Here is a 13,308-nt window from a genome sequence, read left to right on the forward strand (position 1 = left end):
TCTATCTATCTATCTATCTATCTATCTATCTATCTATCTATCTATCTATGTATCTATCTATCTATCCTTCCATCCACCCACCCACCCACCTGTCCATCCATCCATGCGTCCATCCATGCATCCATCCATCTGTCCTTCCTCACTGTGTTTTTGTTTGTGTGTGTAGATAGAAAGCTTTCCATATGTTAGTAGATAGATAGAGATGTAGAGGTCTTCATATAACTTGGACTCTACATTATCTAACTGCACAAATTCCCATGAAGTAAATCAAGCTAATAATGTCGAACTTTAGTGACTGCAAACTGTTTACATGCATAGTTCTTACTCAGCATCAGTATTGTCTACACATCTCCAGAAATATCACATACGAGGTACTCAATATCAAGGGCATCCACCATAAACACAATTTTCATCATTATTATTTACTTCTATTTGAAATAAGTGACATTTTCAAAGGTCAACTCCCCTTAAAGTTGTCAAGATTCCAACCAGAAAGTCACCTCCATTTTTTTGAGAGCACGTCTCGTGTTTGGTAATGATGTGTGACTTATAAGGTCCACTAAGTGTGTGTCTTGTGAATTGACAAATTCTGGAAAATGCCACATCTCAGTGTTTGTTTGTTTGTTTTTTTTTTTTTTTTTGGTTTGGTTTGTTTTGGGTTGGTTTTAGGAGCCCAGATAACACCACCTCACTGTGTTGGATTTTCTGTGTGTGTGTGTGTGTGTGTGTGTTTGATTTTATTCCATTTCCCAGAAGACAGGAAAGGTTAAGAGGATTTGCCTCCTTCTGAGTCATGTGTGGTTGTCCCTGGTCGTAGCCATGCAGTGGAAGAAAATCCTCTGCCGCAGAAGTCTTTTCCTGGACCTCCTCTGCAATCACTCTCATTCCTGCTGATGGGGAAGGTAAGGAAAACAAACAGGTGAGGTCTGAGTACGGACAGGAGGTAGAGCTGAGCAGCTTGGCCAAAGCCCTACTTATTTGACTCTCCCCTGTAACGCAGAAAAGGGTTTCAGGGCAGAGGCACTAGACTGAAGCCCCTGTAGAGGAACAGAGAGAGGGAGAGATAAGACACAGCTCCTCATATGAACACTGGGGCATCTGTGCGTCCCGTAGAGCACAGTGCTGGTGTGGGCATTTCATCAGAACCTTCACCCTCAGATGAGTATGAGCTCGGATCCTCAAGCACACGGCCTCATTTGTATCCCTTCCCGCCGTGTATGGTCCCGTTTCTCCTTCCTTTGACTTGTTCTCCCAAACGTACTGCCTTCAGTCCTCATTAACCTTTCTGTGTTCTAGTAGCATGGGGTCGGTACGCCCCGGTACCTTCCTTCCTTCACACAGACTCACCCACTTACACACTAATCCCATAAGTAAATTATGTCCTCTCACACAGACAACCTGTTTGAACTCCCTCATGCAAACTGCAGCAAACTCTTAGACCATGGAGGGGATGTACTTTCATATACTGCCTTTCTGGTCCTGATGCCGCTTGACCCACAAGGACATCACCCACTCCCGTAGCCACATATTCTGAGTGCCTAGTTCACTTCTCCTAACACGTTACCTCGTATTGACTCAACGGCGAGATCAGGCAATGATCCCGTACTTGTTCACACGTGCCGTCGCACCGTGGAACACATAGGCACACATTCATCCGCCATTGCCTTTTCCAGTGTGGAAAACACTCACGGGAGATGTCCCCAAACCCACATACAACTCCACAAGATGCACCACACCCTCATCTTCCCAGTGACACCAGCTGCACACCTCCAAGAAAACATACCACTCCCCACATTCTGAATATCACGTGTGTATATGCTTCTGCTCCCGTATCCACACAGGAATGGTCTTGTGGCCATCTTAAGTCCTGCCGACATCACGTACTTATGCTCCCTATGTTTGGAATGTTCTTGCCTAGAAACACTTCAGTGCCATCAAGAAATAACCTGTCTTGGATTCCACGATAATTTGAAGAGTTCGCCCCCATTTCCACCAGTCTACTTCCCATTCCATCCCATCGGGAATCCTAAACCCTCTTATCCTCAGAACACCCCAAAGGAGAGAAGCTCATGAAAATATACTACCTACGTGTCCTCCATAAAATGGGGGTGACTGTCCTGTGTGAGGTCGAGAACGGACTGGAGGCTGTATCAAAGAAGCGAAAAATGGAAGAACTGACCATTTCTGACATAAGTTCTCCAAAAACCGACCTCTCTTGTCCGTATACAGAAGAACTCCTGACTGACAGTGACTCCAGCTGGAACAACGAAGCCCAGGAGGAAAGGCAGGAGGTTGAGAGTCCAACAGAGCTTCCCCCTCCAGAGGGATGTTCCATGGCCAAGCCGCCCGAGTGGCTGCTGGCCCCAGAAAGCGGTTTCAAGTGTACGGCCTGCTGCCGGGTCTTCCCCACCTTAGAGGCCCTCAAGCAGCATGTGCAGAATGGAGTCAGTGAGGGCTTTAGCTGCCGCGTTTTCCACGTAGCCATGACGTGGCTGGAGAACAAGCAGAAAACGGTCGAGTGGAAGACAGAGGAGGAAGAAGAAGGAGGGCAGGGAGATAACACACAGGTGCCAGAAGAAAAACTATTTTGGCCTATAGAATTCTTAAAGAGTTTATTTTTCTGCCGCTTTCGAGGGAGGAAGTAGAGTAGACCACACTCTACTGAGGGGGCTTGATCCTGTCCAAAGAACCCCAGTCCCCAAGGTTTTTTATTGACAACCACCCCGTCCCCACCGCTATCACCACACCACTAGAAGGAGCAGAGAACCATTTTCAGGTCTACCCAGGGTTCTCCCGACAAGGGGAGAACATGCTTTCCCTCACATGCCTGCCCACATAGTTACTTGCCTGGGGCGCCCTACTGATTATGGAGACAGGAAAAGCTAGTGCACAATTGAAACCAAAAGCAGAGAAACCCCACCCCTTTGGCTTTCATGTGCTTGTGCACATACAGGTGTACACACACTTCTTGTATGTTGAAAGTAGAAAGGATGGAACATGTCACAAACCATCAGAGACCATCAAATATATGCACCCCAGGGTGTTACAAAAATCAGACTACCATCAAGGTTCATAGTTTGAGAAACCTAAAAGCTACCAATTTCTGAGCAAGCTAGTTTGCATGTTGAATGGTTTGCATGTCACTTAAGACTTGTACATTTTCAAAAATATAGGCAAGTAAGTCAGACTTCCCTTAAGGAAACGAAGTCCTTAATTCACTACTTGGTTTCCGTGAGTCACCCTCGGAAGAATCATCAGTCTGGGTTGGAGACATCTGTACCAATAGCTTGGACAATGAAAATAGAGTAGCTAGAGACTGGGCAGTTGGGAATCTTTTGTCTGCTACTCAAGAAAGATCTAGGAGCCTCTACGACTGGCCTTTCTTCAGTTCCTCCTTTTTGGAAGACCTGGCTGTTTGAACTATTAGTTTAATATGCTAAGCATCCCCACTAACCCTTCAATAAAGTCTTGTTTGGTCCCTTGAGCCTGAGTCATTTACTTTGTTTGTCACCTAATTTACCTTAATGGATGCCAATTAGCTTGATCATGATTATTTCTTCATTTTCAATAGTTGAACCCATATGGCCTAGAAATCACTCCTATAGTATCCTCCCCTTCTGATTTTATACTTCAACAGTAAGGGATACGCTTTTACTCCAGATGTCCACATGATTTCTGAGAAAAGTGCATGACAACTCTTTGGGTGTATAAAAACAACTGGGCCTCAAATTTCGTCAAGCTGGACTAAATTTCATAGCACCACATAGCTAATTTCTATGCTGAGTCAGTGCTGTCCTTTAAAAAATGGAGATCATTTCATGTGTCTGTGGGCCATCTGGATGTCCTCTTTGGAGAAGGGTCTGTTCAGGTCTTTTGCCCATATCTTCACTGGATTCTTTGTTTTTTGGGTGTGGAGTTTGGTGACAGCCTTATAGATATTGGATACTAGCCCTTGATCTGATGGGTCATTTGTAACTCTCTTTTCCCATTCCGTCAGCTGCCTCTTCGTTTGATGGATTGTTTCCTTTGCCGTGCAGAAGCTTTGGATCTTGATGAGGTCCCAATAGTTCATTTTTGTTCTGGATTCCCTTGCCTGTGGGGACGTGTCAAGGAATTTACCCCAGGGATACAGGAGTGCTGATGCATAAGGGCACATCTTCCCCAATGTTCATAGCAACACTCTCAATAATAGCCAAAATGTGGAAGGCGCCTAAGTGTCCATCAACGGACCAATGGATCAAGACGATGGGGTTCATCTGCACAATGGAATCCTACATGGCAATGAGAAAGGTTGAAATCTGGCTATTGGTAGCACCATGGATGGAACCTGAGGGTGTTATGCACAGCGATAGAAGTGGTGTAGAGAAGGACAGGATACCATATGTTTGCAGGTATAGGTGGGTTAGGAGGAACTTAATGGAGGACGATGGGGGAGACGAAGGGGAAAAATAGTCGGAGAGGGGGAGGGAAGCAAACCATGAGAGTCTCTTGAATGCTGACAAACTGAGGGATGGTGAGGGAGAGGGGAAGGGGGGTGATGGGCATGGAGGAGGGCACTTGTGGGGATGAGCTTGGGTGTTCTATGGAAAACAACTGACAAGAAAATATTTATGAAAAAAATGGATATCATAATACCTAAAGTAATAGCAATTGTGAGGAGAGGAAGATACATGTCAAACCTCCCAACTTAAGTATTCAAAATAAAGTGTCATACATTTTTGGTAATTATTTCCTTTACCTTTGATGATCGGTGGTTTGACTTTTATGTGTCTGGAGAGGAATTGGTTGTTGTTGTTTCTATTGTTTGAGATACGCTGAGCTTCTAAAGAACGTTGAAGTATTTTTTGAAGTTTCTTTTTTTCCTTTTTGAGAGAAAGAGAGTGGGGGAGGGGCAGAGAGATAGGGAGAGAGAGAGGGAGAGAATCCCAAGATGCCTCCCTGTTTCCCTGACTTGGGGCTCAAACCCACAGACCGTGAGGTCATGACCTGAGCCGAAATCAAGAGCTGGACTCTTGACCAACTGAGCCACCCAGATGCCCCTAAAAACTCTCTTAGTTTTGATAGAAATATAACTTCACAAGAAGTGGCACCAAGACTCCAGAGTGGTCCCTTGTACCTGTCAGCCCGCTTCCTTCAACTTCATTGTAGTGTATTACCAAACAGAGGAAATTGTTTGGAACACTATAATAAATCATCCTGCACACCATAGTAAGAGGCATCTGTTTTGACAGAGAGTTAGCTTTTGTAGATTTTACATAGAACTCTCTTACATTTTATCCCATGTATAGAGTTATATGCACATCATTGCAGTCAAGATACAGAAATGCTGTTACCCCCAACCACTTCTCACAGGCTGCTGTTCATCCCACAGCTCACCTTATACTCAATGGTTACAAAAACAAAACAAAACGAAACAAGAAACTAACACTGAGAGATTTGCCTCTAATATCAGGAACAAGACAAGGATTCCCACTCTCCTTTAATCTACTCAGTAATGGAAGTCCTAGCCACAGCATTCAGACAAACAAAAAGAAACAAGTCATTTGTAATGTTAGGAAGAAATAAAACTTTCACTCTTTGCAGGTGATATGATACTATATATAGAATGCCCTAAAGACACCATGAAAGAAACTATTAGAACTCATAAATGAATTCAATAACGTCACAAGATACAGATGAATAAACATTAACCTGTGGCATTTGTATACAGCCATCATGAAACAGCAGAAAGAGAAAGCAAGAACTTGATCCCATTGGCAATTGTACTTAAAACCATCAAATGCCTAGGAATGAATTTAACCAAAGCTATAAAAGATCTGTATGCCGAAAACTATAGAAACCCTATGAAAAAAGTGGAGGAAGACACAAAGAAATGGAAAATCAATCCATGCTCATGGATTGGAAGAAGAAATATTGTTAAAATGTTGATATTAACGAAGGCAATCTACATATTCAATACTCTCTCAAAATAACACCAGTATTCTTCACAGAGTTGATAGAGACACTTTTAAAAAATTGGATGGCACCAGAAAATACCCCAAATAGGTAATGTTGAAAAACAAATCCAAAGCTGGAGGCATCCCAATTCTGGACTTAAATCTGCATTTCAAAGCTGTCGCCATCAAGACGCTACGTTACTTGCACAAAAATGGACACATAGATCCATGGAACAGAATAGAGGACCCAGAAATGTATCCACAGACATATGGCCAACTAATCTTTGACAAAGCAGGATATAATATACACTGGATAAAAGTGTCTTCAGAAAATGGTGTTGGGAAAATCAGACTGTGATATCAAACCATGAGAGACTCTTGAATGCTCCACATCCCTCATCAGGAAATTATAAACCAAAGCCACAATGAGATACCACCTCACACCTGTCAGAATAGCTAATTTAACTACACAGGGAGGAAAAAACACAGATGTTAGGATGTAGGAAAAGGGGAACACTTTTGTACTGTAAGTGTCAATGCAATTGGGTACAGCTACTCTGGAAAACATATGGGGATTCCTCAAAAAATAAAAATAGAATTACCCTATGACCTACCAATTTTACTTGTAGGTATTTATACAAAGGACACGAAAATGCTGATTCAAAGGTGCACATGTACCCCAAAGTTTATAGTAGTACTATCAAGAATAATCAATCATGGAAATAACCCAAATTTCCATTGAGTGATGATGAATGGATAAATAACATGTGACTACACATGCGCGCGCGCGCACACACACACACAAACACACACACACACACACACAGGAATATTACTCTGTGATCAAAAAGAATGAAGTCTTTCCATTTGCAACAATGTAGATAGAAGTCGATTGTATTATGCCAAGTGAAATAAGTCAGCCAGAGAAAGGTAAATGGGATGTTTCACTCCTATGTGGAATTTAAGAAACAAAACAGATCAAGATAAGGGAAGGGAAGGAAAAATAAGAAAAAAAGAGAGAGGGTGGAAAGAGATTCGTAAATTCAGAGAGCAAACTGAGGGTGGCTGGAGGGGTGTTGGTGGGGAGATGGGCTAAATGGGTGACGGGCATTAAGGAGGGCACTTGTCGTGATGAGCACTGGGGGTTGCATGGAAGTGGTTAGTCACTAAATTCTATTCCTGAAACCATTCTTATACTGTATGTTAATTAACAAGGATTTAAATAAAATTTAACAGTTAAAAAAAGGAAAAAATCTAGCTTTCCTAAAACATAATTTATGACAAATAATAATTAAAAAAATTGTCTCTGTGACATTGCCCCCATTTGGGTAACAGTTGCATTTTCTTCCTTGATTTGTGAAAAAAGAGGTAAATTCTCAGTAGAGCAAACTAATCTAATATACTTCTGCTACTTAAATAAACATGGTAGGAATACACCAGAAAAAAAAACAACAAACTATTAAATCTTTTCTTATGCAATGACATGGTAGGAACTAGAGCGTATTGGACTAAATGAAATAAATCTGAGAAAGAGAAAAAAACATATGAGTTCACTTGTATGTGGAATTTAAGAGAAAAATCAAATGAGCAAAGGGGAAAAGGAAAGAGAAAGGAGCCAAACCAAGAAAGAGACTTTTAAGGATAGATAAGAAACTGATGGGTGAGGTGGGGGAGGATGGGTTATACAGGTGATGTAGATTAAGGAGGGCACTTGTGATGATCACTGGGTGTTGTGTCACTGCTGAATACTGTACACCTGAAACTAACATTACACTGTAAGTTAACGAACTGAAATTTGAATAAAAACCGTAGTAAAAGGAATTACCATATGACCTAGGAAGTCCACCACTGGGTATTCACTTCAAGATTATGAAAAAATGTATTTCAATAGATACATGTACCCCTCTGTTTCTTGCAGCATTATTTGCAATAGCCAAAATTTGGAAGCCACGCAAGGGCTTATTGATAAATGAGTGAATGAAGAAGAGGTTGTCTGTCTATCTACACCCCCGCACACACACACACTGGATTATTGCTGAGACACAAAAAAAATTTGCCATTTGCAACAACATGAATTTAAGAAATAAAAGAACCAATGAAGAATGAGACATACGAAGAAAGAGACTCTGAAATACAGAGAAATGGTGCTTACCAGAAGGGAGGTGGTTGGAGGGATGAGTGAAAGAGGTTCAGGGGACGAAAAATACAGTTATGGTGATGAGCACTCTATGAGGTACGGAGGTGCTGAATCACTCGATTGTACACCTGAAACCAATATAACACCGTATTTTAACTCTACTGGAATTAAAGAAATAACTACGAAAAAACATTCTTCCATTGCCTACTTTGAAGGTGTCAGTGGACAATTTTTATATAGTATATGGAAAAACCAAAAGAGAAGAGATCTTAGCTGAGAATTTTTCAGAACTCATGAAAGATATCCAGCCACCCAACCAGAATTAAAAAAAAAAAAAGTCTATGGTCCCTTTGTTTGTGTCTCTCAAAATTCCATTGTTGAAACCTGACCCCTGAGGTGACAGTATTAGGAGGAGGGGTTAGTGGGAGGTGATTAAGTCACGAAAGTGGAGCCCTCATGAATGAGGTTAGTGTGCTCATCAGAGAGGCCTGAGAAGGTTCCTTGCCTCTCCCACCATGTGACGTTACATAGAAAATTCTGAGAAATAAGTGTTGCCTATGAGCCATCCAGTTGATGACATTTTTGTTAGTTGCCCAAATGGATGAAGACAACGAGGAAATTTCAATCGTGTCGGATCCAAGGAGATTTACATCGAGACAATTCATGGTGCAAGTTCAAGCCCTTGAAGACAAAAAGATCATTTTAGAAACAGACAAAACTATCTTTCAAAAGTAGCATTCAGACTGAGAAGGGACTTCCCAGAGGCCACAGTTGGAGCCTGAAGACAGAAATCATCTGCCTTGTGATGAAATAAGTAGCGAACACTCAATCAACAAATTCCAGGTATTTCAAGAGTATGACCCAAAGAAAAGTGTTTCCAGAAAACAAAATACAGACACAGCTGGAGGATTTTTGAATGCTGAATTTCCATCTGAGCTGGAAGTTTTAAAGAATAGGAAAGATAGGGCAAGACTAATGAGGAAAATTGGAAGGAAATTAATTAAGTATTGGCTACTTGAACACATGATCATCTATTATAGAGATCCAATTTTAAAAAAAAAGTGAACACATATTCCAACAATAAATATAAGTCACATGGGATCAAGAAGCTAACATTGAGTTAATTATTCATTTTGCAATTTCTTGGCTAAGAAACACATTTATCAACAGGTTGTATCACTTGGAAATTAGTACAGGATGAATGTATGCTACTGAAGTGGAATTTAAATAAAACCTACAAGAGAAGAAAACAGTACAGATGAGTAAAAATTTTTAAATTAAAATAAACTCCTGGGGCTCCTGGGTGGCTCAGTCAGTTGAGCATCCGACTTGCGTCCATGTGATCTCCTAGGTAGTGGTTTTACGCCCCATGTCAGGCTCTAGGTGGACTACTCAGAGCCTGGAGCCTGCTTCTGATTCTGTGTGTCTCTCTCTATCTGCTCCTGCTCTGCTTGCTTACTCTCTTTCTCTCTCTCTCTCTCTCAAATATAAAATTAATATATCGATAATCATTAAAAAAAAAGTAAACTCTTGATATCCAAAAAATGTAAGAACTGAGTGGGTGGAGAAACATAGATTAGATGTGACATAAAGAAACAGGAATTACATGATATGTAGAATTCATGTTGATAACTGTCTATGGGAAAAGATAATCATCATATCAGCACCTTATTTTAATGATTATTTATTTTTGAGAAAGGGAGAGAGAGAAATAAAGAAGGCGTGCACACGGGGAGGGGCAGAGAGAGGGAGGGATGGGGAGAAGCCCAAGCAGGCTCGGCGCTGTCAGCGCAGAGCCCTGACCGAGGGCTCAAACCCACACATTTTGACATTATGACCCGAGGCGAATTCGTGAGTGGTATGCTTATCTGACTGAGCCATCCAGGAGCCCCTCGAACTTTAAATGATGCAGCTGTTTAAAATATACTGTTTCTATTACGGACCTAGTAGATATGGAAATGTAAAAAACAGGAAAGAAATAACAGTAGAAGAAAATACTTCTTGCGGAAGCACAGTAACTACTGTCAAAGAGGTTTCTACTTCCACTCAGATGATGTAACTGCCAGGAAACAAAAATGAAATGAAGCTAGAGGAAAGCCCTGTCTCCTGGAAATAAGCCAGCACAACGATGGGGGTGCGGAGCTGTAGATCAAGTTAGCTTATCAGCAAACCAGGAGGGAAGAACTGCGGGGGAGGGGCTTGGGGACTATCCTCCCTCAGGGTCATGGTCCATTAACACAGAACACATTTCTGTGAGCGAGGCAGTTTATAAATAAGAGAAGTTATTTTTCACAGTACTGGCGACTGGAAGACCCAGATCGAGAGGCTGGCATGGCCCCCAGTGTAAGCTATAGACTTCTTCTATCTTTACCAGAGAGAAGGGAGGAGTTACCTCTCCAGGGCGTCTTGCATAAAGGAATTAATCTCATACATAAGGGCTCTGCACTCTTGATCTAATCACATCCTAAAATCCCAATCCCTTTGGGCATTAGGTTTTCAATAGATGAATTTAGCGGGGTATGGGACACAGAAACACACACACACACACACACACACACACACACACACACACACGCATTCAGACCATCCCACCAGTTAACTACAACTACTGAAAGGGTTTCAAGTAGCTTCAATGGGCAGAAAATATATGGTAGTGGATTTTGATGTAGTAGAAAGAATTTTCATACTGTCCAAATCTGATTACGGAAGAGAATTCTTTGGGAGTACATTAGTCCTCTCGTATGCAGGGTTTTGTTTCCCACAGTTTCAGTTAATCCACAGTGAACAGCGGTCGCAAAGCAGAAGATCTTTTTGCGGGCTTACTATCAAGAAGTCAATGGTATGTATATGAGCGCTAGGTCACAGCGCCTGTGTCATGAACCAACCTTCATCTCATCACGAAGGCACTTTGTTATGTCACGTCAACACAAAAAGCAGGGGTGCAGTCACGGAAGATATTTTGAGAGTGAGGTGGGGAGACCACTTCACACAATTTTATCATATCGCATTATAATTCTTGTCTTTTTTGATCCATTATTATTGCAAATCTCTTACTGTGTCTACCTTATAAATCAAACTTTATTCTGTGTATGTTGATGAAAAACATAATATATGTAGGATTTGGTACCATACAAGCTTCAGGCATCCACAGGGGGCTGGATGTCTTCGAAGATACTCCCTGCAGATCAAAAAGCATTAGTAAAATGTGCTACTGGTTAACAGGGGTCTTATTCGGGGTAATCATTTGGAAGAATAATCAAAGGTGATTTCATATTTTGGTGATTCTGTGCACAATCAGGCTGAGCATTGTATATTCAGGTGGCTAACCCATTAGTTACACACCAAATACAAAGATGGCAGGCCATAGTAACCACACACGTACATTTTAATTTTTTTAAACTACACACACACACGCATAGAGTGTACACAAAGAGAAAAAGAGGCAAAGGGTGAGCAAGGGAAAGAAAGAACAAATCCAATATGGGTTCTTTGAGAAAAAGCCAGATTCAGAGGAAGATCACTTTTGGGGCCAAATTATTAACTGCATGCTCATGACAAGTATTGTAAAAGATTATTTACTTTTCTGGCAAACGTCCAAAGTTGACGAACTTCCCAGCCGAATGTTTTCCATGACATCAAGGATTTCATTTTTGTGTAGTGTATTGTACATGTGAGAGAATGACGTTCAGAACGTTCACTAGAAATCGCTTCCCTAGTATCACTGCCAAGGAAAACTCCTGGGTTTTCTGCATAACCATACCAAATGCAACTGTCTTGGTTTTCCTGTCTAGAGGTCTATGCATCTCTATATATTATTCACTACATATGGCTGCTACTCCTTCATCCTGTTGAATGGAAACTAATGTATTTTACACAATCAATACTGATGACAGAGTCTTGGGGCACTCGAATGTAAATGTTCCTGTGAGTAAGGGATACATCAAGAGAGTGCAATGAAAACATTTCTTAGAATTTCAGACTCTCAATTTCTAAGGACGGGGGATTCTAAGAGGAGATCTGTGTTGGCAATTGCAGATCCAATTCTATTGTAGCACTAGAGTAATGACTTAGAAAAATGGAAACGTCCACAGCTGTGTTCTCCTCAACAATGCGTGCCAACGTGAAAACCATGCATTCCTGGTTACTTGCAAAGGAAAATGTAGAACTGGACATACACTGCAGCATCAGAAGGAACCACTCCTGAAGCAAGGTTACAGGAATTTTATTTTATAAGTGAATCTCCCATACTATCACGTTGACAGTGTCAGACTAATATGTTTTAACCTGAACAAAGAAATGTTAGAACAAATGTAGGGTTTTAGGAATTATCTACTCACCTTGAAGGATTTTCCGTGACTACCATGGGACAAAATTGGAGAGGGTAAACCACAGAGTTCTGACGGGTGCAGAAGTGAGCTTGCTTGTTGGACCTCATTTTTTCATCGAAAGACAAATCTTTCCCAGAGAGACCGTTCCAACCACCTGTTGGGTTAGGTATTCTTTTTCAAAGGAAAATAGATCCCCTAGTAACCAGAGCATATCTCCAGGAAAGAAGCCATTTCCCATTAAGGATGGTTCTCCAATCTGGCAACGTCTTCATTTCCTAGTTTCTAAATTGCTCCGCAGGAAACAGGTCCTCTCCATTTCGTTCTCTCCCTAATGTGCTCAACCTCTGCATCCTCTCAAAGCGCCCTGTCCTCATTCGATAGAGAAAAAAGTCCAACAAGGAAAACATTGTCTCCAAAGGAGCCCCATGGATGGGCTGGGGCACCGCAGAGATGAGGTACAGTTACTCTCCAATGGTTCTTCGACTTCAAAGGACGGGGGAAGAGCAAAGACAACATTTCCTTCAAGAACGATGCTCGGTCTTCGGTCTTTGTCTGAACAGCTCCCATCTCCCCCTCTTCGGGAAGACGTGGAGAATATGTAATCCACAGTGGCACTGAAACGGACTCCCTGCTATGACCTATAGCTGGAACTCCTTCTTGAGGTGTGATTTTCAGGTGCATTCAACTGTCTTTGAGGACTCTGTATTTTCTATCTGAGAATTTCTAGAACCAAACAAAGAATGCCCAGAGCCATTAACTGAAACAGAACTGATTGAAGGTGGCAAATCCTTGAATGCAGAGTCAAAGAGGTGCACAACTGAGTGACGTGTTTAGAGAGCATTGGTTTTTAATGTCTCCACTTAGAGTGTTTTGTCAACCTCTCCACTTGGTGCATGGGAAGGACTTT

At 41.6% G+C, this 13,308-nt stretch overlaps 1 pseudogene across 1 annotated transcript; it reads left to right on the forward strand.

The window, feature by feature from the left end:
* Positions 1-822: 822 nt before the first annotated feature.
* Positions 823-3,460, forward strand: LOC144216926 (protein FAM170A pseudogene; annotated as a pseudogene). Its single transcript, XR_013330800.1, has 2 exons — positions 823-902; positions 1,919-3,460. The product of XR_013330800.1 is annotated as a protein FAM170A pseudogene (transcript).
* The last annotated feature ends 9,848 nt before the right edge of the window (positions 3,461-13,308 follow it).

Source organism: Crocuta crocuta, unplaced genomic scaffold (genome assembly GCF_008692635.1).
Source record: "Crocuta crocuta isolate KB4526 unplaced genomic scaffold, BGI_CrCroc_1.0 scaffold239, whole genome shotgun sequence".
NCBI classification, from domain to species: domain Eukaryota; kingdom Metazoa; phylum Chordata; class Mammalia; order Carnivora; family Hyaenidae; genus Crocuta; species Crocuta crocuta.